This window comes from Sitodiplosis mosellana, unplaced genomic scaffold (assembly GCF_009176505.1).
Source record: "Sitodiplosis mosellana isolate CC-2019 unplaced genomic scaffold, AAFC_SMos_1.0 Smas_scaffold_1, whole genome shotgun sequence".
Classification (NCBI taxonomy): Eukaryota; Metazoa; Arthropoda; class Insecta; order Diptera; family Cecidomyiidae; genus Sitodiplosis; species Sitodiplosis mosellana.
The window spans coordinates 8,465,949-8,490,256 of NW_022595244.1; the positions used below are offsets into that span (position 1 = coordinate 8,465,949).

Sequence of the window (24,308 nt, forward strand, 5' to 3'; positions counted from 1 at the left end):
AAACAGAAATATACACAATGCGAATATGTGAAAAGCCGAATGCAACACATCTGCTACGAAACGAATGTATATTTAACGGAACTAATACGAGCTTGAACCGTTGAACAATATGATAATAGATGTACGTGCTTAAAAAGCTACCGTTCTAACTAACGTTCAACACATTGGTGCTGCATTCCGAACGACAAATGCTCGAACATTTTAATATTGCAAGCATTCACCTCTCTCACTCGTTCCTTTTCTCTTTTTTTTTGCTCTGTTAACCATTCGGTGACATTGTATTTTACGGCTTGTTCGCATCCATTCACGAACTTATCACAACTTTGAATGGGTCTATCTCGATTTCGCAGCTTAAGAAAATGGTGCTGCCGCCGTGCCGAAGGTGTTAAACAGTCGAATGTATGGGTGCAAGTGTGTCTACCACATGTAGAAAAAATTGCTTCAATAAAATAAGAACACGATTCTTGTTGAAAAAAACTTTTTTTCTCTCTTTCTCTCTCTCTTTCTTCCATCGGAACGAAACACATCCGAGATAACTTTCATTCAACCGAATTGAAATGCATTTGACCTTTGGCATGGATTGAAGCCAAATTAAATGCAACGTATATGTCGAATATTCCATGCATTGCAAAGATTCTGTTAATTACAATGGACACGCAAGCTCGTTCAGTTTACAAGTACATGGGGGGGGGGAAAGAACATTGGACATCTTCATTTTGAAAATGTGTTCGTTTTTTTTATCGTTTCCGTTTAACGATAAATGGACTTTTTTAAGTGAAGTTCTTGTCTTTCAATATGTTTTCTCCGGTGAAAAATTCATTTTGTATCTGTCTTTTAAATTCAAAGATGGACAATTTTCGTTAACTCCCATGGCAAATTCAACAAAATAGATCCTCTGGCATTTTGTCGTTTTCATAATGAAATAGTAACAGCCGAAGAGAGAGAGAGAGAGAAAAGCGGTGCTGTTGTTGTTAAAAATGTAATAGGAGTGTGGCAGTCGCAGCACTGAAACCAAAACCACTGTCAACAATAGCAATCGAGCCGACAAATTGAAAATGGGGAAGTAGAGACATACACACACACACACAGGGAGAGAGTGAGAGAAATAAAAAGAATTGTGAATGCTCGAAGTGCTTTCGTTACACGCTCAAGCACAACAAAATCCCCAGCGCATTGGTTTGATAAATTTCCTTCTGCCGGCAATGAATTGAATCGCGACAAAACAAAAGATCATCCAGTTGAAAATAAAACAAAGGAGAAAAAATCCAGCTACACGCCATTATCTACCGAAATCATTTCTTTTCTTTTTTTTCTGTGTTCCGTTGTCAGTGAGTGTGTGTGTGTTTCTGTTGCCACATTTTATTGTTTTCATTTATTTCTTTCTTTCTCTCGAGTTGAAGCTGTGCTCGCATTGACTATACATTCTTTAGTGTATACATTGTATACTATACAAGCATCTAACGAGGGAAGCTCGTAATTATTTATGATGGCTTAGAAATTGTATTCGGCTTCTATTTTTCATATACAGTTCTTTCGTTTTTTTTCTCGCGCGGCTTCGTTATAATACCGCAGAGTCAAATTCCATTTCACCGGTTTGCGTAATTCTTCTCAGTTGTGCTCTCGAAATGCTATGCATACCATTTGTCGTGTCTCCTTCTTTAGCTCCCAGAGCACCGCAACACGCTAAATCACTGACCAAAAGACAAAACAACAGCCGCATTCATTCGGGCAAAGGCACAATGACATTAGAGTACGGCTTTGGAAAGAATTTCACTCATTTAATGAAATATTTTGTCATAATAGGATCATTTTCAGTCGTCACATTCGCAGCCTGTGTGAAATTCGCAGGTTCTGAATTTTGCGTAGCAAAAAAAACAGAGACAGCAAATCCGCACCAAACGATGCACATCATTCATTAAAAGTAAGCTACACACTATTCGTCATTTTTATTGTGATTACGAATTGAAATCACCGAATAGAATCTGCGTTTAATTAAATTCTGAATGCATAAAAGAAAGTTTGGTGTTTTTAATTTCGCTCTCGCTATTCTGTTTTTTTGGCGTCGCCTGCAATATTTATTTAACCGCATTTTTCAATGTAATATGTTTTGGCAGATATTTATTTTTCACATCTTTCAAATTCTTTGTTTTCGCTTAACTTGTTTATTATCATCGTTATTTATCCAGATCTCTTTTTCTGCTCTTCACGCTGGCTCTCATTGAATAAAAAGCACATAGTTGTGAAAATGTTTCTCGCACACGCACACCCGTAACCATGTCCATTGAATTGCAGACAAAAAAATGTAACAAGCGAATACAGGCTCAAATGACATGTACGCAAAAATGCATTCACCAGAGGGATTTATGATTATATTTTTCATGTCTGCGTCATGTTTATTTTTCGTCGAGCGTTTTTAAACATTCGACAGCTTTGCATGAGAGTATTTTTTTTAATCATACTCTTGTGGAGTCTTTTTTCCGCCTCTCTCTCTCTCTCTCTCTCTCTCTCTCTCTTGTTGTTTGTTTCACGTTCAATGAAAGTTTGTCGTTTAGTCGTTCAATGTAAATGAAATATCGGTTAAATTCTTTTTTGATTTGCGAGAATACAATACGAATAAAAATTGGAACAAGAATTGCAAATCGAATGCAGAATGATGAGCAAACAGCGAGGAAAAAAACTGTCAATAGTCCAGTTTCAATGGAGGAGGTGCAACGCACTCGAATGTCAATCGCATCGATCGCGTTCTTTCGACATTCAATTCAAACAATTTGAACGTCATTAAAAAAAAAATCGTGGCATGATTATTTAATGAAAATTGTCCTTTGAAAAATATTTATTCCGTGGAAAATATATCAAACGGCCAACAAGTAGGTAAATGAAACGAAAAACTCATTCACTTGGAAAAAGCCGCTTTTGCGTGGTTCAAAGTGGGTTCTCATTTTCGCATAATTAACGTGGTGAAAAAGTAGAGATTTTTTCTCCTTTTATCAATGCTGTTCTCTATGGCCGAAGTAAAAAATGGTGAAAAATGTTGAAAACGTTTTTCAAGTTACCAGGGCCACGATAAATCACTCACTGACGAAAATGGATGCAGCAAATATTCAACGAAATAATACCATACATGCAGGGGCATTACATTAAAAATGATATTTGTCTCCGTCCTTTCGAATATTGGTAATTTTTCGGACTTCACATTCTCGAATTTTCAACGTTTTTTTTTTTCTCTGTTTAAATTAATTTTTAGGGTTCAAACGAAAATTTTCAAGCTGTTAAGTGGCTTTAATGATACACCCATCACTATAAAAAAATATGACTAATTAATTTTGAATTGAATTCTTTATCACTCGCTTAATGGGCGTATCAAAGAATTTGTATTGTTCCAAGTAAAGGCGGTCAAGTGATTTGCGTTTCGTTTGGAGAGCTCGAACAAAGCGAAAAAATAGCAGTAAAATGTCAAATGGAAGTGATTATCAAGTGCAAGCATAAGAGAATGAATGGCATTGCTATTTGTATTTTATGATTCAGAAGCTCAGCAGAGCAAGAGAGGGAAAGGGAGAAGGAGAGAGAGAAATGGAAAAAAGCCCGACGATTTTAGGAAAATGTCAGCCTTCCATGTTATCCTTGTGCAGCCATTCACAGTGCTGCTCAGCAAATGAACGATAACATTCACAAACTGGCATAAAAACGAAAATGCCAGGCCACAAAACCTCATCAACAATAATCTCGACTTGTTTTCCAGCAAACTGTGGCTTTCACCCGTCCGACGATTATACGAAAAATTGTGTCATTAAATTTTCACAAGTGGAATGAAAAAAACTGAGGCAGAAATAAAATAACAAGCGAACGCGCATGCGCACCACGCATGTTGAAATAATAAAAGAAACGCTGAATTTAATATTCATTGCAATCATGAACCGCACGGATGTGGATTAATTCAAAATAATTTCGTTTCTGACACTGAACGAGACAAATAAAACTCCAGCGAGTAATGATAGAGGCGAATAGAGCGATAACACAGAAATCCAATTGCATTCTCTGACTAAACCAAATTGGTTTGCAACAATAGTATCCGAGCGAATGGGGCGGTATTTCATTTATTATTTTCGGTTCATTCAAATGGCGTATTTGCAATGATATGGGAACAAAAGAGGCGAGAAAAAGATGGTTGATTGCAATAAATATGCCAAATGTTAACTGAATTCGATACACATGCAATGGTCTGACCCATTTTTGCAACGAAAAAGAAAAAAATATTCCCAGACGGGAATGGTGTAAAATTTAATAGCACCACAAACACTTTAAATAGTTTTGTGCCAAACTGTAAATCAACTTTTTGAGCCATCCACTTAAAATTCCAAGGCAAATCTGTTGTGTGCTTAAACAATAACTCCCATTTTATTGCAATTTCAAGTGTGGACCCCAATAAGCAGAATGGTTGTTAGTAAAATGTCAGAAAAGCAGAAAATAAAAGAAACGCAAAACAGAACTAAAAACACTTCACTGCAGTATTGAATCTATCCTGTATTCGAAAATGACTGGCAATGAAGATTCAATTTAATTCGGAACAAATGGTTACTTGCAAATCGATTGCAGTCCAAATGGTCGAATTAAATTTTATTGAATGCTCACGGTAAATGTGATAACAGTAGTTTAGAGTGCTATATCGTTTTGTTAAACAGCACCATTTTGAAATGCGAATTGACCCCACCCGTTTCGGTTCAGGTTGTAGAATGGAAGAGGCGTTTGACTATCAAGTTCGATCATTTTCAGTGTAAATTAACGTTTCATGGATAATATTCAGTTGTAGTCAGCACCAAATTCTACACACCAATTGCAGAAGCAGCACCATTGCCCATGACCATACTTGATTTGAATGTTGACGCATTGTTTGAATACATTTAATTGCAATTATGCTTTTAACGCTGACCATTAGGTCAAAAGTCAAGTACCAGATCAAATTGAGTGGCATAAAAACGGTCGGTAAGAACACACTTCAGATCTTTTGAATGCACACACACCCGAGCTAAATGATACAAACGAACGAACGGGAAAGAACAACGAACGGAAGATGAAACTATGAACAATTTTTCAAGTTATCTGAAGTGAACGATTTTTCCACGAGAATTCAATTAAAATAGGAGCAATTTTATTTAACATCCTCTTGAATGAGTATATACATGCGAAGAATGGAAAACTAACCGGTCGAGTATGACCGTTCAAAAACTGAAATTACATCAAAATCCATACTTGAAATGAATTCTTGCCATCGAATTAATATTCTTGAAGCCATTAGTTTTAATTACTCGTTTCATAAAGTATTCGAATATGGTATTTATTCCGTTGGCACGATCGAAATAACATTTGTGTGACAATATGAAAAAGAGCATGTGCACTGTGCAGTGCACACACATGAATATGGTTTTTATCAGAGATATTGTTTGAATTCCATGCCAGAACGATAAGAGAGAGAGAGAGAGAGAGGCGGGAAATGGGCACTGCGCATTATTCTCTCTTGACTATGTTTTAGAATATTTTTTTCATCGAATGAAAAGCATGCTTCATATTTGTCAATGAATATCGCACACACAACAGAGCCAAACAAAAGGCTATGTATAAACAATAGATTTTCTGTGTGACCCCATTCGTTCATAATAATGCAGGCTGTGCACATCTGCACAATCAGTGTTCACTTCGAGATCCAAGGCTCCTAAGCGCATCCACAAAATCCTATGTTTATGGTCTTATAATTACTGTATGGCCGATGAGACTAACCGTTTATTCAGCTGCCAATTCATTGAATAACAAACACATTCATCACGCAATTCAAAAGAAACAAGAAAAAAAACCACATGACTCAAAATGATAAAATTGTGAGCAATGGATATGGCTTTGTGATAAAAATGACTAAACGCAATTTAAAAGTGGCTATTATCTCGGAATGGTCATAAGAATTGGCTTGGCGATTTGTTTCAAGCATGACATTCCGCATCCTACGCTTATAAACGGCGAAATGATAATGGCAACTGCCAACAACATACATCGTCGAGCTTATTATTTGTTATTTTTTTTTCGTTGATTTCCAAACGATTGGCTGTATGACTAAACAATCCTACGCATATAATATGAAAACAAAAAGCGGTTGTACATATATACAAAAATAGCATGTATGATGATGAAATGAGATGATAAGGGCATATTATAACTTACGATTTGTTCTTTGAGGTCTTTTGTTGCGATGGGCGAAAGCCATTGATGGACGCCCAAGAAGCGTTTCTGAATGATTTTGAGTGCGGGTGCACCCTGGGCATACGGGCTGCCCAAGAGTGCGGTACCGCCAATTTGTGTCGCGTCTAATACCACCATTTCTTCAATTTTGTCGTACAATTTATTCTATTAACCACGAAATAATTGACGAAAACTCTTTTTCTTCTTCTTCTTCTTATCTTTCCGTTGCAAACTGCGCACAATATTTTTATTTTTGTTTTGAACCGCGAAACCGATCAATATTATTTAAACTATATAGGTGTATATCACGAAATCACATGCACAATTCGATTTCGCAAATAAATGTTATCAAATGTATCAACAAAATATAGAATTTATTCTTTCTCATAAAAAATATATTTGATGTGTTGTTATCTTTAGAATAGACCTTCTTTTTATCCCTCTATTATCATTAAACAAACTCTTTTTTTAGTCGCTTTCTCTGTCGAATTTTGTTGTTATTGTAAATAAATTTATTTGATTTGTGGTTTTCTCTCTTAGAAATGATTATCACAGCGCAAACCAAAGTAGTAAGCAATAAGTCACAAAAAATTTATAGCATTCAATGAAAATGTTGTCCGATTTTGGGGCACACCAAACGAAAAAAAAACAATCAAGTTGGATATGAATATAGTCAGTCAATATTTGTAGTTCGTTGAAATATTTTGAACGAATTTTGTGTTCGTTCGTTGCGTCGACGATAATAACCGAACAACGGGAAAAAAACGAAGATTTTGACGGTGTGTTTCAAATCAGGCGAAATATGCCAAGCGAAATAACACGATTAGTGGCGAACAACAAGAGCTCTCATTGTTTTGCGGCAAAATGGGCGAGATTTATCATTTTACACTCTTGATAAATGTCTTGATTCCAGATGCTCCCGAAAAAAAAATACCGACATGAAAAACAACAACATGAACAGATGAATAACGCGGCGACAACGATGATTTTAAGTGCTTGCCATTTAATTCGATTTCGTATGCAAAATTGTTCCGATTGTCGTTGTCGAACACACACAATAAATATGAGCCTATTGTATGAATGTCGTCGAACGAACAATGACTTGTGTGTGTGTGTGTGTGTGTGTGTTTGGATATGTGTGCACGCGCGAAATGGCCGGGAGAAGGTTCTCCGAAGCGAAACTGATACGCTGTTGCCAGGAATTATGACACCATTCGCTGTGAACAATACAATTTGATTCGGTTTTTGCTGGTCGTGAGTGGTTTTTTCTGTCTGTTGCTCCTTCTTGTTTTGGACTCGTGCACTTTTTCTCGCTTTGTGAAAAAAAATTCACTTCTTTGGCGCTATTCAAATGCACAATCTTCTGTGAATTTGGCTTTTTCACACCGAAAAAACAACAACAACAACGATAAATTGAGTTTTTTTTGTTCTTTTTTCCTCAATCTGGTTGCTCAATTAGTCACTGTACTTGTTCCGTGTTGTTACGAAAAAGAAAACTTTTTCTTTTTTTTTACATATTTATTATGTCTATTTCGTGTTTGTTCTTCAGCACGTAGTTTGTTCTGAAGTTGATGTGATTTGTTTCTCGGCTGGAAAATGTGTCACTTTGATGGCGTAGACTAACAAATCAGCGAGCGCTTGGGTTCAAAGCTATCGAGCAACTGGTGTAACGATGAACTATGTTCACAGCAATTACCGCACATACATGCACACGTTCCGGGGCGCGCCTCAATTCAACATATATGTTGATGTTGGACGAAGAGAGGGCAACAACAAATCGACACAATCTCCGTCGAAATAAGCGTGAACAAATAGGCTCTAATAATTGTTACAGTTATTTTCGTGTATTTGGCACAGACATTATCCAGCGCGTACAAACGAAAACTTTCTCTAAATATTGCGACCAATTTTCGGTTTATTTCTTTCCTCTTCCGTCGTCTTCTGCTTCGTCTTCGTCTTTTTTCACTGCTCTCGCGTCGCAAAGGTGACGACTTCCATTTGGTGTCGCAGCACCAAGTTCACATTCAATGTTGCCGAAGGGGGCAAATCAGTTGGCAAAATTTCTGATTATTAGGCGTATTAGTCACACTGGGCATATTTGCCGAATTCGTTAGCTGCGTTGTTAGAACGTCTTTCTATTTGCTATTCTTGTCGCTCGTTCAACACGTTTCATGCCACATACACACAACAGTGAATCAGTTCTGTTGTTTCACTTTGATCTGTTTTTTGTTCATACTTTCAACTGTAAATGGAAGAAAAAAAAAGAAATTTTTTCGTTTTGTTAACTATAAAACTTTTTCCATAAGTTTTTCCGTCAACAATTTCATGATCGTCAATAATTTCCTTGGTTTCGATGTTGCCCAAAACACGGAATCAACTACTTTTCCGCTGGCTATTTTCTTCACGTACAACACGTTATTTCGATATTTATTTCACCAAAGTGAGTCCTTTTTAGGTTAAATTACACGATTTCAAGAGTTGGTACCCAACTTTTTTGAGTGTGTGAATTTTGCTTTGAAAAAACTCCGCTAGGAATAGAACGAAAAGAGAGAGAGAGAGAGAGAGAGAGAGAGAGAGAGAGAGAGAGAGAGAGAAAAGAGCAGAGACTTTCGTTTCTTCTTATACTTCAAAAAAATACTTGTTAAAGTGGCGGAAATTGCTCCATACACTTGATACGAATATGTTTATGCAAACATCCAAAGTTTAAGTCAAAGAGATTCCCGTTTTTGTGCACATTACTTTGAACATAGTTCGAATAACTGACGCAAAATCAACATAAGAGTACTTGAAAACCCCAAATTTTGTTCCTTTCATCAAATTTTCCGTCTGAAATAAATACAAAGTATGGGTATTGCTGGCATTTCCAGGTTTTCCCTCCATATTTTCTATGATCCACCTGATTGAAAACCATTTGGTTCGTTGAATGTCTAAAACACTAACGAGAATTAAAACGTAACAATGTTGAATAATGCGCATTCAAGGAGGGTGAAAACTTTTGCAACGACATTAACTTGAATCTACTGGGATGCTTTTCATGCATACATTGTGCTCGATAAAACTCCCGTTGAATCGGCATTGACAACCAATATCAATTCTCGCCGGAATCACCTCTCAAGTTTGATCAAATTTTAATAATAAATTTGAAACATTTGCAATATGAAACGAACGAGCGCTTTCGCTCGCGCAATAAACAATGTAAACGATGGGAAAATTGTATACACACATATATAAGTCAGGAGTGAGCTGATGTCTCATGGTTCATTGGGAAAATGGCAGAAAATTACATTTCGTTACAATTTTATTGAATTAAAATGTTAAATGTTGACAGTTTTCGTCTGGTTGTGCTGTTAATATTCATGTGAGATCGTGTTGTTGTTTATTAACGTTGTGTCGTGTTGTTGTTGCATTTTTATAGCTCTGGCCGGAACATCGACTACAATGAATCACAAATGAATGCACCACAAAAGCAGACGTGACGATGAAATAAGTCAGTCTAAGTGCCGCTGCAAGTAAAATATGTTTGTTCTCTCATGTTGCTGTGGTGCGTGTGCATCATTCGCGTTGTTTGACTGGTTGAAAACATGACAACTGCACAATTTAATTTGATTTCATTCTCTCAAATTATCCGTTGTGACGTTGATTGTCTCCATTTGTGCGAGTGCGCTCACGCGCGTATACGCGTATTGTAAGCACGCCGGCGATTTCAAAATTCATTGACACAATCGTTAAGACGAGATAAAATGCATTCATTGCCATTGCCTAGTTGCGTGTGTATGTTGCATTCATTCGTATCGCTTTTAATTAACAAGCTAAGAGAAACACGCACACACACACAGTAGCGAGAGGAGAAATTCATTGAGAAAATGTGTGTTGAAGTGTTCGTGCACGCTCTCGTTGCAATGGGTGCTCGTGCACCCAACTACCACTGTAATCGATTGTATGTGCTAAAATTCATGCTCGGATCAACTGTATGTCAGAAAGCGAATTAAATAAGACAAAAAGATTGCCGCGAGCAAATAAACCGAAGCATCTCAGTAGCAAATGAACGTAATATGAGGTGATGAACGCGTCTAACGATTTGTTTTCACTGTATACTCATATGAAAATTACTTCGTGATGTTGCACGTAGATGAGTACAGCACAATCGTCGCCACCGCATGTGTGCAAACAATATGAAATTCACATGAAAATTAGAAGAAATGACGACGGCGAAGGCGACGGCGACGGCTTCTATCTTCCGTTTGTTCGTGTTTTCATTATGATTTTCACGTTAGCGCTTCATTTGATGAAAATGAAGTGCTTCATGGATTATGGCGATGAATATGCGAAGTGGCTACGTTTGTGTCTGTGTATATATGTGTGTGTGATGGATCGATAGTCAACAAGTGAATAGAAATAATTCAGCCAGATGCAAAACACTTGAATGAGGCCGAACAAAGGCACTGAATTTTTGCCATACAATTTACAAGTGAAACTAATCCGAACATTGGAAAAATAGACACACAGTCACAGCAAACGACCACTGTTCCACGGCGATCAGAAAATCGCAATCAAGCGATGAAACGAATCAAGAGTTGATTCTCCTTAACTCAATTTTCTACATTGTGATGAAGAACGAAAATTGCATCCAATTGAGAACGAAGTAGAAAAAAGCCCGCATAGCGAAGGAAGCAGAACCAACAACAAAAACAACGCTTCTGCCGATGGAAACAAAAACACACACAACATACAAACGGTAAAAAAGCAATTTAGATCAGCGAAAAGTCGGCGGGTCTCTATCTCTCTCAATAGCGAACAACGACCGATGTTTCACTAGACTGGCGTTTTTAATGGAGGGGAAACAAAATGAAAAATTGAAGAATAAATCAAGAAGCCCATTGTCGGCGATGTATTAAATAAATTGATAAATAGACAACATCGGAACAACGGAGAGCGATAGAAGTGATGCAAAGAAATTTGCCATGGAAGCGAATATTAATAACATCTACGCGAGTATATCGCTTGAATCAAATCTAAAGTCGATTATTTCAATTAAAATGTGTTTTTTTTATATCTATTTTGCTCATTTCTCTTGCTCTCATGCGCGCATCGCGTGCGATAACATGTACACTAGGTTTTTTTCCACTGGCTCGGGCTTCTGCTTTCAAACTTTACGTGATTTATTTCAGTTGGTTGCTCTATTATCTATGCCGTTCACATATATCTATATTGTTTCTGTTCTTTGCTCTTTCCTCTTTGCATTGGCTGTGTGGGTATCGAGTGAGCGCACACAATACATCTTGTGCTACGACCCCATGGCTAATTTCAAATGCGGTTTATTGCATTTTCTATCGTCTTAACTCGTTTCATATCATCCGTGGCATTTTCAGTGTTTTCGTTATCATAGCTGTGAGGCGTGAACAGTACAAGCGTGCATTGCACCGATACCGTACACACAACATTTCGATATGTGGCTTATGTGCGGGATCTACAGAATGTGTGTGTGAATGTGTGTGTTTGTATAAACATGAGTTTGTGTGCATGCGAGCCCTGGAATGCCTCATTCGACGGATGGAACAAGCGAGTATTTAGACATTGTTGTTTGAATGATGTTTATTGAGCACAATATTTGCCCGTTGAAATGGAAATTTGAGCCACTTTCTATGATGTTCGTCCCTTGTATATGCATACGCACACACACACGCATTCAGCAGCCTCTCACTTACTCTATCTCCTGTCAATGTTTACCGATCATTGAGCTTCATAAAACCCAACATCAATGCAAACATGTAGCAATATGTCAATGTTGTTGTTGATTTTTATTTCTGTTCACACGTAAATTTAATAACTCTTTAGTTTGTATTTTTTCTTCACACCACTCTTCATACTTTGTATGCTGGTATTCATTAGTTCAAATGGATGTTTAATAAAATTTATCCAATAATCTAATTGAATTGTTCACACCATATCGAATCCTCTCACCGTCCATATATGTACACATACGTACTTATCACAAATGGATTCTCTTAACGAGCAGAGCATTTTTTCTCCTCTCCATAAAAAAAGCGAGCTAAATTGAATCGTCAAAAATAAATTGATTCGCTTCTCAACGGTGGTGCACATTCCCTTTCTTCGAAAGAGCTCGAGTGAATGAGAGAGACGAACAAAGCCGATGCGTTAATGGATGGAAACGGGGAAATAAAAACCAACTAATTTTTCAAATTAACTTCATGGATCATTGTTGGGGTTATAGTTTAAATGCGTTCATTGGTTCTGAAATGCGCGACAGCACTCTCAAGTATGCTTGAAAATGGTTCAACGAGAGAAAGAGCGAGTGAGATTATGGAATGAAAAACATCGCTCAATGCAGCGATGTGTTACCGAAGATCATTTCCATCATCATTAAAAATTGTGAATTTTTCGTTGCCGCTTCGTTTAAATCCAGGCAATGAACAAGTCATTCACCGGTCCGAAGAAAGAAAAAACGAAGAAAAAAAAATCTACGCATTCGGTAATTCAAGCCAACAAACGCATGGATAACAAGCAGCTTGAAGAATAGATGAAAACAACAAGAAAACAATAAGCGATTTGAATCGGGCTATCAAGCCTGGAATAAGTAATTATAAATTGCTTTGCGCGCACGATTCAATTGTTGCACGGTGCTCGGTCATAAAAAGCAGCGGCAGCTCCAACACCATCACCACCACCACATTTTGTGTGTGTGTGCGCATATCTTCTGTATCATTTTTGGCTTCACGGCTCAAAATGCCATGCCATTAAACTCAATAACAATAATCATAATAATTATCATTAAATTATTTATATAAATAATGATGACAATGACGATGGCTACGGTTGCTACTATGGTCGACATTCCACAGGCACTTAACCAGTAATTTTCCTTCGGTTTGATGTGTTGGTTTTTTTTTCTGTTCATATTGTGCGCGCGAGCTTACGTTCATTCGCTCGCTCCGTTTCAATTCAATTAAAAGAAATTAGCGCACAAAAACTTTTGTGATATCAAAATCCGGCATAATTGCGCAAAAGAGATTAAAACAAGGAACACGAATTTCAACGGAAGTTATTTTACAGCGAGAGATAGAGAGTTGGAGCGTGAGAGACTGTGGTTAAAACGATAAAAATGTAAATAGATATCAGAGAATAAGAAGCAAAGTGATGTTCTCTTTAGTTACCAAGAGAAATATATCGAGAATCCCAAGCTTAAAACTTTCTTCAAACGAAACAACACTGGCTTCAGAATTTTCACCCAAGAAAAAGGAAAATACTTTGACGAGGTTGTTGTAATGTCATCATGTCTCTTTCGCATTTCCTTCACATACACACCAACATGCACACTTTATTCAATGAATTTTATTCATGTACACATCAGAATTTTTATGGAGCACCATCTTGTTCAGCTGAACATTTTATTGATATCATTGACGCAGTTAAATAAAAATTACTGGGATTTTCTGTGTGTTTTTTTTGCTCTTGCAACACGATAGATCATCCGTTTGGCTCTTCTGTAAATCAATTTTGTGTGAAACGTGAAAATATTCCGTCATCGTTGGGCTGAGGATTTGCCAGAGGGAGAAAAAGCAGAAAAGCCTCGATTGAACATTTTTCTGACCTTACATATTGTATCCATGAAGGAATCTTATAACAACGCCGCTTGTGCTCATGAGAAGTGAGCGAGCGAGCGAGCGACCGACCGACCGACCGAACGAAGAAGGAAACGATAACAAGGAAGAGCCAACGAGCAAAGAAGGAAACAGATTCTTGAATTTCGCACTGGCTTTGCCAAAAGAGAGTGTGTCTTCCATCTCGATATGATGAAGTTTTGCTTATATTTTGCATAGAATATATAATGCATAATTTAATTTCAAAATGATTCAAAGCATAGTCATAGCGAGTGACTATGCATACGAGTTGTGGCAATACAAACTGGATTGACATAAAATAAATTGAGTGCTCCGTTGAAAATATATCGAAATGGATGTGGTATTGTATCTCGTTGTGTATGCCGTTATTGGGTAATAAGCAAGTATAATAATGCAAATAGAGATGAATAAAATAATCTATTTTGCGATGCGTATCCGGACCATCGTTATAGTCGTCGCTAGTTTTATTTGATGCAGAGATAGATGTGATCAAACAAGCAAGTGAGTGAATAAGCAAGAGCGAGATGATTTGAATAAAGCCAAGCATGTAGTGAAAGCGATTAGAATGCATTTCATTATAAATACGAATGACGCATCAGCGGTAGTGGATAACGTAGGGTTTATTCAAATCTCATTGTCATCAAAATGTGGTTCTACTGTTGGAAACAAAATCCATGGAACAGCGGCAATTTTACCACAATCAACGTAACGACGACAACAACAATAGAAATCTAGCTATCGCTTGTGACAAACGATGAGCAAGAGCCCCTAATAAAGTGTTCGCTCGGATGCTCGTGTGCGTATTTGGTACAAACCATTCTCTCTTGCTCCCACTGTGTGCCACAAATATCCCGATTTGAATAAGCAATGTGTATTCAACACTTGCCCGAGCTCTGCACAACGATCCGTTCTAAATTCTGTTTTTCCAAATGAATAATTGATTATTGTCATCATATTTTCAATTTCAATTTTCTTTTCCATTCGAGGCTGCCGTTTGCTTTGCTGTGAACGCGCGCACATTGTTTTTCCGAATGAATCGTAATCAACAGCTAGGCTGGTTGAATTTCAGATGGAATTGCGTTTTCAATGAATGAATGTTGCTGCTGTACAACAGCTGTTATCTCATTCATACATGGGGTGTGTTTTTCGCCAGTGTAAGCGTGCACGAATTACTGCAAACGACCGGGATGAAAGAAGAAAAAAAAATACGATCCAGAATGTGGAATGCCATATTCCCACTATGAATTACATATGTATGGAATAATTCATAATTTCGCGTTCGTCTCTCATCCGGTCATGTTCTGCCGTTCGCATTCAATATATAAGAGATTTGGTGCGGCGACGTCGTTTAATAGTGAATTGTTGGAAAATGATTATGACACTTTTATGAGGCGACATTAACTCTTTTTTGTAGTTGTACGTAGCGCATATGCCATCACTGCTGCCGCCAAACGAACGACAACATTTAAATCGCATAAAAGAACCGAGCTTCAGATGACAGTTACGACAATATTACTTGATACGTTCGAATTAGAAACGATAATAAAACCGACAACCAGTTCGATTGACATACCAGCACGTAGCCTTTCTCTTGGAGCCAACCAACAATTTTTTTCCACTATTAACCAAATGCAAAGAACGAAGATGAGTGAAGAAAAAGAATCCACTGCAAAAACCATAGACAAGATTGGGTTCGTTATCACGAACGAACAGATGCGTCGTCAAAACGAAAATATCTAGCTTTTCTGGATCCGATTGTACGATATCATGGCTTATGGTACATACCATAAGTATTAATATGCGTTTTCTCATATCCCACTTGTTTTCGCAATTTGCGAACGGCAAATGATGCCTGTGACATCAAATCATTTGACTCGAGTGAACGAGTCTGAGAAAATGAGTTGCTTGTGTGATTTTTTTTTGTCTTTTGTGCAGGAAAATCAACTTCCGTTAAAGCATTTCTACAGCATTCCAAGTTGTGCAGCCGATTAGAGAGATAACAAATGGCTTATAAGACATCCAATACTCTCTTGTGATTTGAAGCAAAAGAATATCGCTGAAGACGGTTGCTACTGTAACTGCTGTTTTTTTTTTTGCATTAGGTCTTCAATCATTCTTGCATTCATTGTGAAAGTGTCCATATAAATGGCATCAATAATTCCAGCATTTTTACAAGCTGGTTTAAATTCCGTGCATCGTGATCGGATTCAGAAATCAGTTGTGAAATAACGAACGATACTTGATTCAGCAATTCGTGTTTTCAATAAAGCCAACAAATTTGCTTGTGCGCACACCAAAAACAACAACGCAAAAACGCACAAAAAATGTAATTCTATGTAAATTAGGCGAGAACACAAGCATGCTAAAAATATATGATCATTACACTCGTTGAATGATAATAGAGTGCAAAAGGGAAAAAGTCAAGACGACGAGCAGCTCGTCGAATGTAGTACGCGTAAAGTGCACATTTTGGTTCGAAGTCAAATGGAGAGATTGCATCGATGCCTGTGCATGTGAACAACAACAATAACCATTTCACTGAATCTCGTGCTTTCGGTGTAACTTTCAGGAAGAAACACAGGAAAAAAGAGAACCATAGACGGAATTGTGTTTCGTGCTCGTGCATATGGAACGCCTGCAATAGGTACGCATTTGACTGTTTTGTGTTCATGTGTGTTCTTGTGAGTTGTAAAATATCATGCAAAGTATTTGCACCCAATCGAGTTAGAACAACGGCAATCTAGTATTTGCGAGTGTAAAGAGAATAACAGCTCTCGACTAAGTACGCAAAAGTGGAAAAAAAGAGCACACGAAGAGAAATATCCATTGGAATATGTTTGGACTGTTGTTATTTCCCTTTTTTACGAGAAAGCAAGAGATGATAATATGCTGAAAACACAATGCCGCATTACATTTTGCCTCGATGGATGTTACCAGTTACAATCGGAAAATGTTTCCTCGTCGACATTCAATTCTTCGCTACGTTTCTCTTGCTCTTTTCTCTTCGGTCGGTCGGTTGGTTCGAGCGACGACCGATCGGTCCTTTGTTATTGTTGCTGTTGTTGATGCCGTACTGTGAAATCCATGTTTTTGATCTATTTGTATCGGCTTTGACATGGTTGTAGAGACTTGTTATTTGTGTGCAAACATAATGTACCCATCCGTGGATAAACTGCAAACCGATTGCAAAATGATATTTACAAAGTAATCGGAAAGATGCGCGATTTTCACGTTGAGAACGTGATTGTTTAGTCGGTGTAATGGATGCGATGATCTGAAATATTACGTTGGTTTCGAATAGACATGGGGAGAGAGAGAGAGAGAGTGATAGAGATAGAGCCACGTCCATTACACCATTTTATTCGTTTAGTTTGAGTTAGCACACTCGTATCTCTCGGTTTTTGGCCGTCGACACATGTGAACGAACAACAAGACGCTGCTCTCGTGCCTATCTTCCTCTTTTATTCGCTCCATTCTCTAGTTGGTGTTCATGTTTTCTTGTGCACATTATTATTATCTACAGCAAGCGAAACACTTTTTCATCGTTGGTTTGGAGCGGGTGTGAGCGCGATCGCGCTCGCAATTGCACGGTGTGTGTGTGTGCGTGTATGATGCAAGAGGAGAGCATTTCACATTTATTTTGCAAACTATGGCCAACGCGCGAGACACAGAGGAAGTTGTGTGACGAGTTCGTTAGTTTCTATTCCTATATTGGTTCTTTTCATCTACTATTTTATGTTGATTCGAATGTGAGCCCATGCACTTGGCCATAAAACAACGTTTGTATTTATGCTTTCGCCACAGCAAAAACAAATATACGCAACTCATAAGAACAACCGACCAGCCGGCAGCAAGCACCAAATAACATCTATTTTCTTTCTCATTGCCAATCTAAGCAAGTCTTTCTCTCGCTCGCTCGCTCTCTTTCTTTGTGTAGATTATTCGCCATTTTATTATTTTATTATATTCGCGTATGGAAACGTTATTGTTGCTGCTATTGCCTCTGTTGTGCTGTCCGATTAGTGCGCTTTTCTCCAGCCATTTTTCAGTCAACCGTCTCATTTTCATTGCTCTATTCGGTTCGCTAGATATTTTTATTGTGGATTCATTTGTTATGTTCCACTCATTTTTCATTTGCTCCGGACCGCAGAATATGTAATGAAATCGCACTATCCAAAATAAATTCGAGGATAATTGTTGTGTTGAAAAGAAAAAACTTTTTTTCGGTCGTGCTCTGTGTTTCTTCCGAAAACAGAATAGATTTGGTTCTTTATGGTTGTGCGACCATAAATCCGTCTTACGTAAGATTATGCTATGACTTTGTTCTTTCGACTATAATAAGCCAATTTGAGAGTTTGTGTGTGTGTGTGTGTGTGTGTGTGTGTGTTCATGTTCGTTAATTCCCATGATTTATGGGCCATTTCATTCTCTTTTAATTGTCAAGCAAATCTCTACTCGATTCGTTCACAAATTTCGATTCCATTCAGGGCAGAGAAAAAATTTCGAAAAGAAAAAGAAACACTTCGGACCATACAGTGAATATGAATCACAGTGACTCGGTTTTTTTTGTTCGTATGTGTGTGTCGATGCATTAATGTTGGCCAAGTTCAATGGAATCGCGCACGGGGCTTTTACATAATCGCAAACCGGCGGAGAGATATATGCGAATCAAGAGAAAATGGAAGAAAAGAACGGGAGCATACGGATGACAACACGTTCACTGATTGAAATATTCGTATTTAACTAAGAGATGAGCAAACAACAACAATTGCCCAAAACGAACGTAAAAACAAAAGCACACCAGAGCTGAGTGTAAACAGCGGAGAAGAGCGAAAAAAAAATCAACAAAGTCAAGGGAGAGAGAGAAGAAGCTGACGATTATAAAATATGAGCGAGTGGTAATGGTCGGAGCCAGTGCGAGAGAAAGAGCATGAAAGCACACAAGAAATAAAAAACCAGTTCAACGAACTTGAAATTGAAGCCACTAAACCGTAGCACGATTTAGCTCTCGAAGGCAGCAGCAACAGCAGCGGCGGCGGCGGAGCCAGAGCATCGCGCTAAGAAGAATGAAAACAACGAAATGACGGCAACGACAGCAATGAACAAAACAACAGCTCGGTTGCGCGCGCGAACCAGCCGCTGCTGCTCACACAAATGATTTTCGTGTTGTTTTGTGAGTCTTTCTCTATGTGCCTACGATGCTGATTTGTCGATACGTTCTTTTTTCCTCATTCTATCCACGTTTTTTTTTGTGTTTTCGATGCGCTTTTTTCGTTGCTGTTCTGCGTCTATTTTATTTATTTCTCTGTTTTGGATTTAATAATATTACTGCCCTTTTTTTCTCGTATATGTGTGTGTGCTGTTGTTCCTCTAGTTTCGGATATTTATTTATCTCTGAATGTGGAATATTTCTCGTTTGTGTTTTTTTTCGTTCGTTTCTTCACTAGATTCGTGTAGAGCTGTTTGTTTTTAATTCAAACAAAATGTTGAAATGTGGATCGGATCTCGTGTAATTTTCTATAGGCATTGATCATTTTATCGTACATATTTGCTTTGAAACAACAAACGAACGGCACACATCGGGACAAAAAAGTGAGAAAAAAATCTAGAAAACCGAAGAAGAGTTTGTTTGATATGGTCTCTTTTTTTGTTCATTCGAAAAGCAGAGAGGCATGAAATAAACGACTAATAACTGGTTGCGATGGTTTTTTCCCCTCTCTTTCTATTATTTACACACGTTTCCGAGATCCACGAGTCCAAATAGAGTCAAATCTATATACAGTTTTGGTATTATTTATACAATTCATTTGATGTCCTGAACTTCGATGCTCTCTCTCTCTCTCTTTTTTTCGGGCCATCTTTTCGAATTCAAAAACGGAAAATCGCCAATTTTCACACTAATGTGAACAAACTGGTGGGGCTATATTTATATTTTCGAAACTATTTCTCGAGTGACAAATCAATTTTGTAACTTGCGAAATGCCAAATGCAAACCAGGTTATAGTTTTAAAATAACACACAAACACACTGAACACCGCATATAAATGAGCTGGTTATGGAAGCGAGAAGAGTGGATAGAATGTCGTCGACACGGTGTGTGGTTTGACTAAAAATCGATAAGTTCATTGGCATCTTTATTGAGACTGTGTATAGTGTAACGTTATTGCACATGTGACTTTGGCAAGCGGCAGAAGAGTCAGCCGAAGAGAGAGAAAAAATAGTCAAAAATGGTAAATTTAATCCGAAACTCACGCGCTCGCTTGCGTTCATTCTATATATACATCGATAATATACAATTTGATTGTCAGAATTTGTTCGCCTCACATCGCATTCAAAATCCAATAATTGTGAAGTGTGTTAATCTCTGAAGAGCCATGCTCGAAAAGAATCACATTTAATGGCATAATGGCAGTGCGAAGAGTCGACATTCATTCGGTTAAAATGATATTTATCGCTTTGCGAGCAAAATCGTCGGTTTTAGCCAAAAGACAACATCCAATATAGTGTATAGAATAGACAGCTACACTGTTCGTTCTTTTTTTTTATTATCGATTCACAATAACAACGTTGCTGGACGCATGGCAAGCGAATAGCGGCTACGTTAAGCACACATTCAACTAAATTGACGCAAATGGCAACAACGTGTCATTTGAATTTATTCACCACAATTTATTGTTATTGTGCATTGAGAGTGTGTGTGCGCGCTTGAGTTTTTGGTTCGAACAGCAATAAGATTGTTGTGGTATTGGTGTTCGGATTTATTTATGTGTGTGGGAATCCAAGTGGCAATTTAGTGTGATCTATGAGGTGAATCTGAAGAAAATTGAACTAAGCACAAATCTTGGTTCATCCACTCTCTCTCTTTCTCTCTCTCTATCTCGCTCAGCACACAGACAACAGCACTATTGCTTCGACATTCTGTCTTTTCCTTTCAATTCGTATTATTTTCTAACGTGATTGTGCGTGTGTCTTTCCCAAAGTGCTTCAACTGAAATAAATTGCTGCCATATTTTCAGTTATCGTGTAAGCGATGTTGACATTTTCCATAACACACTCACTCATTCAACTCACAAAAATCACGGTGAGTTGAGAACTGTCGCCCAAATAAGTTCAAAACGATCGCATACGTGTTTGAATGCCGAGATTGCTTGAAATTCGTGCACAATTGACTCGAACTATGCCATTAACTTTTCACGCATTGTATTCGTATCATCATCATAGATCTGATTGTCAATTGGTTTTCAGTTAGTGATTTACCTTCCGCAATTCGTTTCGGATGGACTGGTTTAATCGATCCTGTGGTCTCATTCTCACTCACCACGCTCGTATCAGTCGGACGGATTTACCTTCATTTCAAATTCCACACCGTCTACAATATATTTTATGTAGTACATTTGCATACATCTTCCGAAAATTTAAATGTATAGAGTCGACTTTGAAGTAGGCAAGTTTATCACACGACCTTTTTGCGATGAACGAGAGATAGGGAGAAAATATTGGTAGAATATAGTCGAAGCATAACAGCGAAAGGAATGCTTCGACTGACTATTGGGCAAAGGAATTGAAAGTTTGTTTGACGACGACAACGGCAGCAGTGGCAGCAAGCAGCAGCGGTGACGACGTGTACATTACTCTACATACAAGAGGCCGATTGAACAAGAGAGAGAACAATCATAGAAAATTGGGAAGGGGAGAAGATAAAAAGAATTTCCATGTGCATTAAATGGTATTGTTGTACACACGCTCTCCTGCTATCTCTCTATCTCGTTCTCTCTCTCTCTCTCTATCTCAATCGATAGAATTCTTTCGTCGCTTCCTTTGGCCTGTCTCAATTTCATGGCATACACACACACACATATATGGATGAGATCGTTTCAGTTCCTCTCTTTCCAAGTGGTTTTTAGCACCTCAATAAACTAGAATCTATATTTGCTTGTGATGCTAGTGATGTATTACAGCGGTGTACGAGAGAGCAAGCCCCACAGACGATGAGGTGGAAATATTTTTGCGAGGCATTTTAATAGCACACTGCCCATGTATATATGTATCGATGCGGTCGCATAACATGCCACAGCACTTCTGAGATGCGATGTACGAAATATATATATGCTGGGTAGCTGGGCTGGCTGACTTTGGTCTATTTCGAATCGCTTATAAATTTTGCCGCAAAAATTTACGACGAGTGCAAGAATTTATGGCATTTCGGAACGAATTGAATTTCTACTCTTCACATTTCGTTCGCAATGATAAAATTGTTTATGCATGGTGTCATGAACTCTAGGCACAAAGTTTTATGGTTTTTGAAATGCGCGTCGTGTGTACACACATCTATACACATACTCACACCACGAAATTTCGTGGTAGTTCATTCGTTATGGTTATGCCATAGCTCGAATACCGATTCACTAAAGGAATGGCCCGAGATGAAGACATAAGTCGAACGGTGCGCTTTGTTGTTGTTGTTCTTGTTCTGTTCATAAAATAACGTTCGAATGACGGAAAATTGATTACCACGTTTATTTAATGGTGGCTTGTCGGTAACGGAATCGAAGGCAACTCTCATCGAATTCGCTGTTGCAACAGGAGAAAAAAAGAGAAAGCAATAGTAGTACCTCCATAATTCCATGTGAATTCACATTGAATTTTTGCTCCACAAATATCGGCAAATAATGCACCAGAGGATCATAAATGTGATGGCCTTCTTTGCGAACGAAACGAACAAACAACAATCTTCCAATTTATACATATGGGCAACATTCGGCCAATACGTGCGAGAATACAAATAATGAAAGTCACTTGGAAAATTCATAAATTCAAATACGGTGTGTGTAATATTTCGTTTGAAAATTGCCGGGATTTGAAATGAAAGGAGATAGAATTAGAGAATAAATGTTTGCTGCATAATATGCAGTGCATATAATAGAATTTTACCTTTATCAAACGAGCGGAAAAATGTCATTGTTTCAATTCCAAGTTGATGTATGTGTGTTTAAGAATTTTTAGCTCTTTACTTAGCTCTCAAGTCATGTACTTGCTCCAACCATTTTGATTGTGCGATGCCGATATAAATGGAAAATAAATCACACATAAGTCGATGCTGGTTGAATACAGAGATACAGACCGAAAACTATACCGTTTCATTCATCTGGAGAAAACTTTATTATTCTTTAAAATTGGAAACATTTGCCGCCCGAAGGTGATTTATGGTATGACAGATGCTTGGCACATGGAAAAAAATCCCAACGAAAACCGCAATATTAATATTTATCCATTTGAAGTACACTCGATAAAACTTGTTCTGGTTCTGGTCACAACATCCCATTCGGGTTTTAAAACAAGGACTGGCTGCTGCTGCTGCTGCTGCTGCTGAAGGTATAGTGGGAATCAATTTTATCTTGTCACGTTCAAATGTCGCAGTGCAAACCATCTTAGACTAAACGTTATTCGTTCGCCGTGATCGATTAATTACGAAAAAGGGTCTGACTCTCGAAACGACTGCCATAAATTGGCATAAAGTGGCTTTACGACTGCAGGTAATTTCTTTTTCTATCAATTTGTCCATATTCTAAACACTTTTGAATCAATTCGTCCCTTTTTGAGTCTGACAGAGGTATAAATGCCAAAAAGGTGTGAAAAAGGATTCAAATTAAAGAGGAAATTAAATGAAAATGATCGAGTGAAACGAAGCGAGAACGTGTTTTTTTCTCTCTCATCTTCGCGCAGCCCAAAAAGGAGGTGGAAAAACCATGAGTTAATTCGATCTACAAACGAATGGATTTGGGGAGAGGGAAACCATTTCGTTCACGTTATGTTGAGCATAAAATTCGTTCTCGTATCATTCAAAGTGAATTTGTGGTCAAGTAGCAAGCACACAAAAAAGGTATGTTGCAAGTGAAAAGCGAAATCAATGTGAACGGAAGAGAAAAAGCCAGCAGCATTATTTTCTTTGGATTGTGTCCACATTTGTTTTCGCTGGACCGGTTTTTTTTTTCTTCTGTACTATGTCGACCGTTTTTTCTGCTCTCGCAAAAAAAACGAGAAAACATCATGCAACGGTGAAACCGGAAAATCGTTACATGCAACCTGAGAGCACGGAAAAATATTCTGGTTATCTTTTTTTCGCTCTCTTTCCATTTTTCTGGATTTTCTTGTTCATCCCAGCTCTGGCTAGCTACTGATGCTGATGCTGTTGCAAAACATCAACTAAAAGCTTAGCATTTTTTACTGTTGCATTCTTTTTGCCATCAAAGTTGTCGTTGATTTTTTCGTTGTTGTTTGCATTTTCTATTAAAAGTAGTGAAAAAGCATAACAAAATATCCGAATACTTTTGATTTTCTTTCTATGTGCTCGGGTTGTGTTTTTCCTCTCTCTCTCTCTCTCGCTCTCTCTCTCTCGCTCTCTCTCTCTCTCTCTCTCTCTCTCTCTCTCTCTCTCTCTCTCTC

General features: G+C 37.9%; 1 protein-coding gene and 1 long non-coding RNA gene across 8 annotated transcripts in view; both read right to left on the reverse strand.

The window, feature by feature from the left end:
• The window catches only part of LOC129573597 (maternal protein pumilio-like), a 190,465-nt gene that overhangs the window by 85,691 nt on the left and 80,466 nt on the right, over positions 1 to 24,308 (reverse strand). The gene's annotated exons all lie outside the window — the stretch shown is intronic.
• Positions 238 to 24,308, reverse strand: part of LOC129573650 (uncharacterized) — a 42,852-nt gene continuing 18,781 nt past the window's right edge. The window contains exon 2 of the long non-coding RNA XR_008688615.1: positions 238 to 8,467. This is a non-coding gene — a long non-coding RNA (uncharacterized LOC129573650). The remainder of the gene's footprint in view (positions 8,468 to 24,308) is intronic.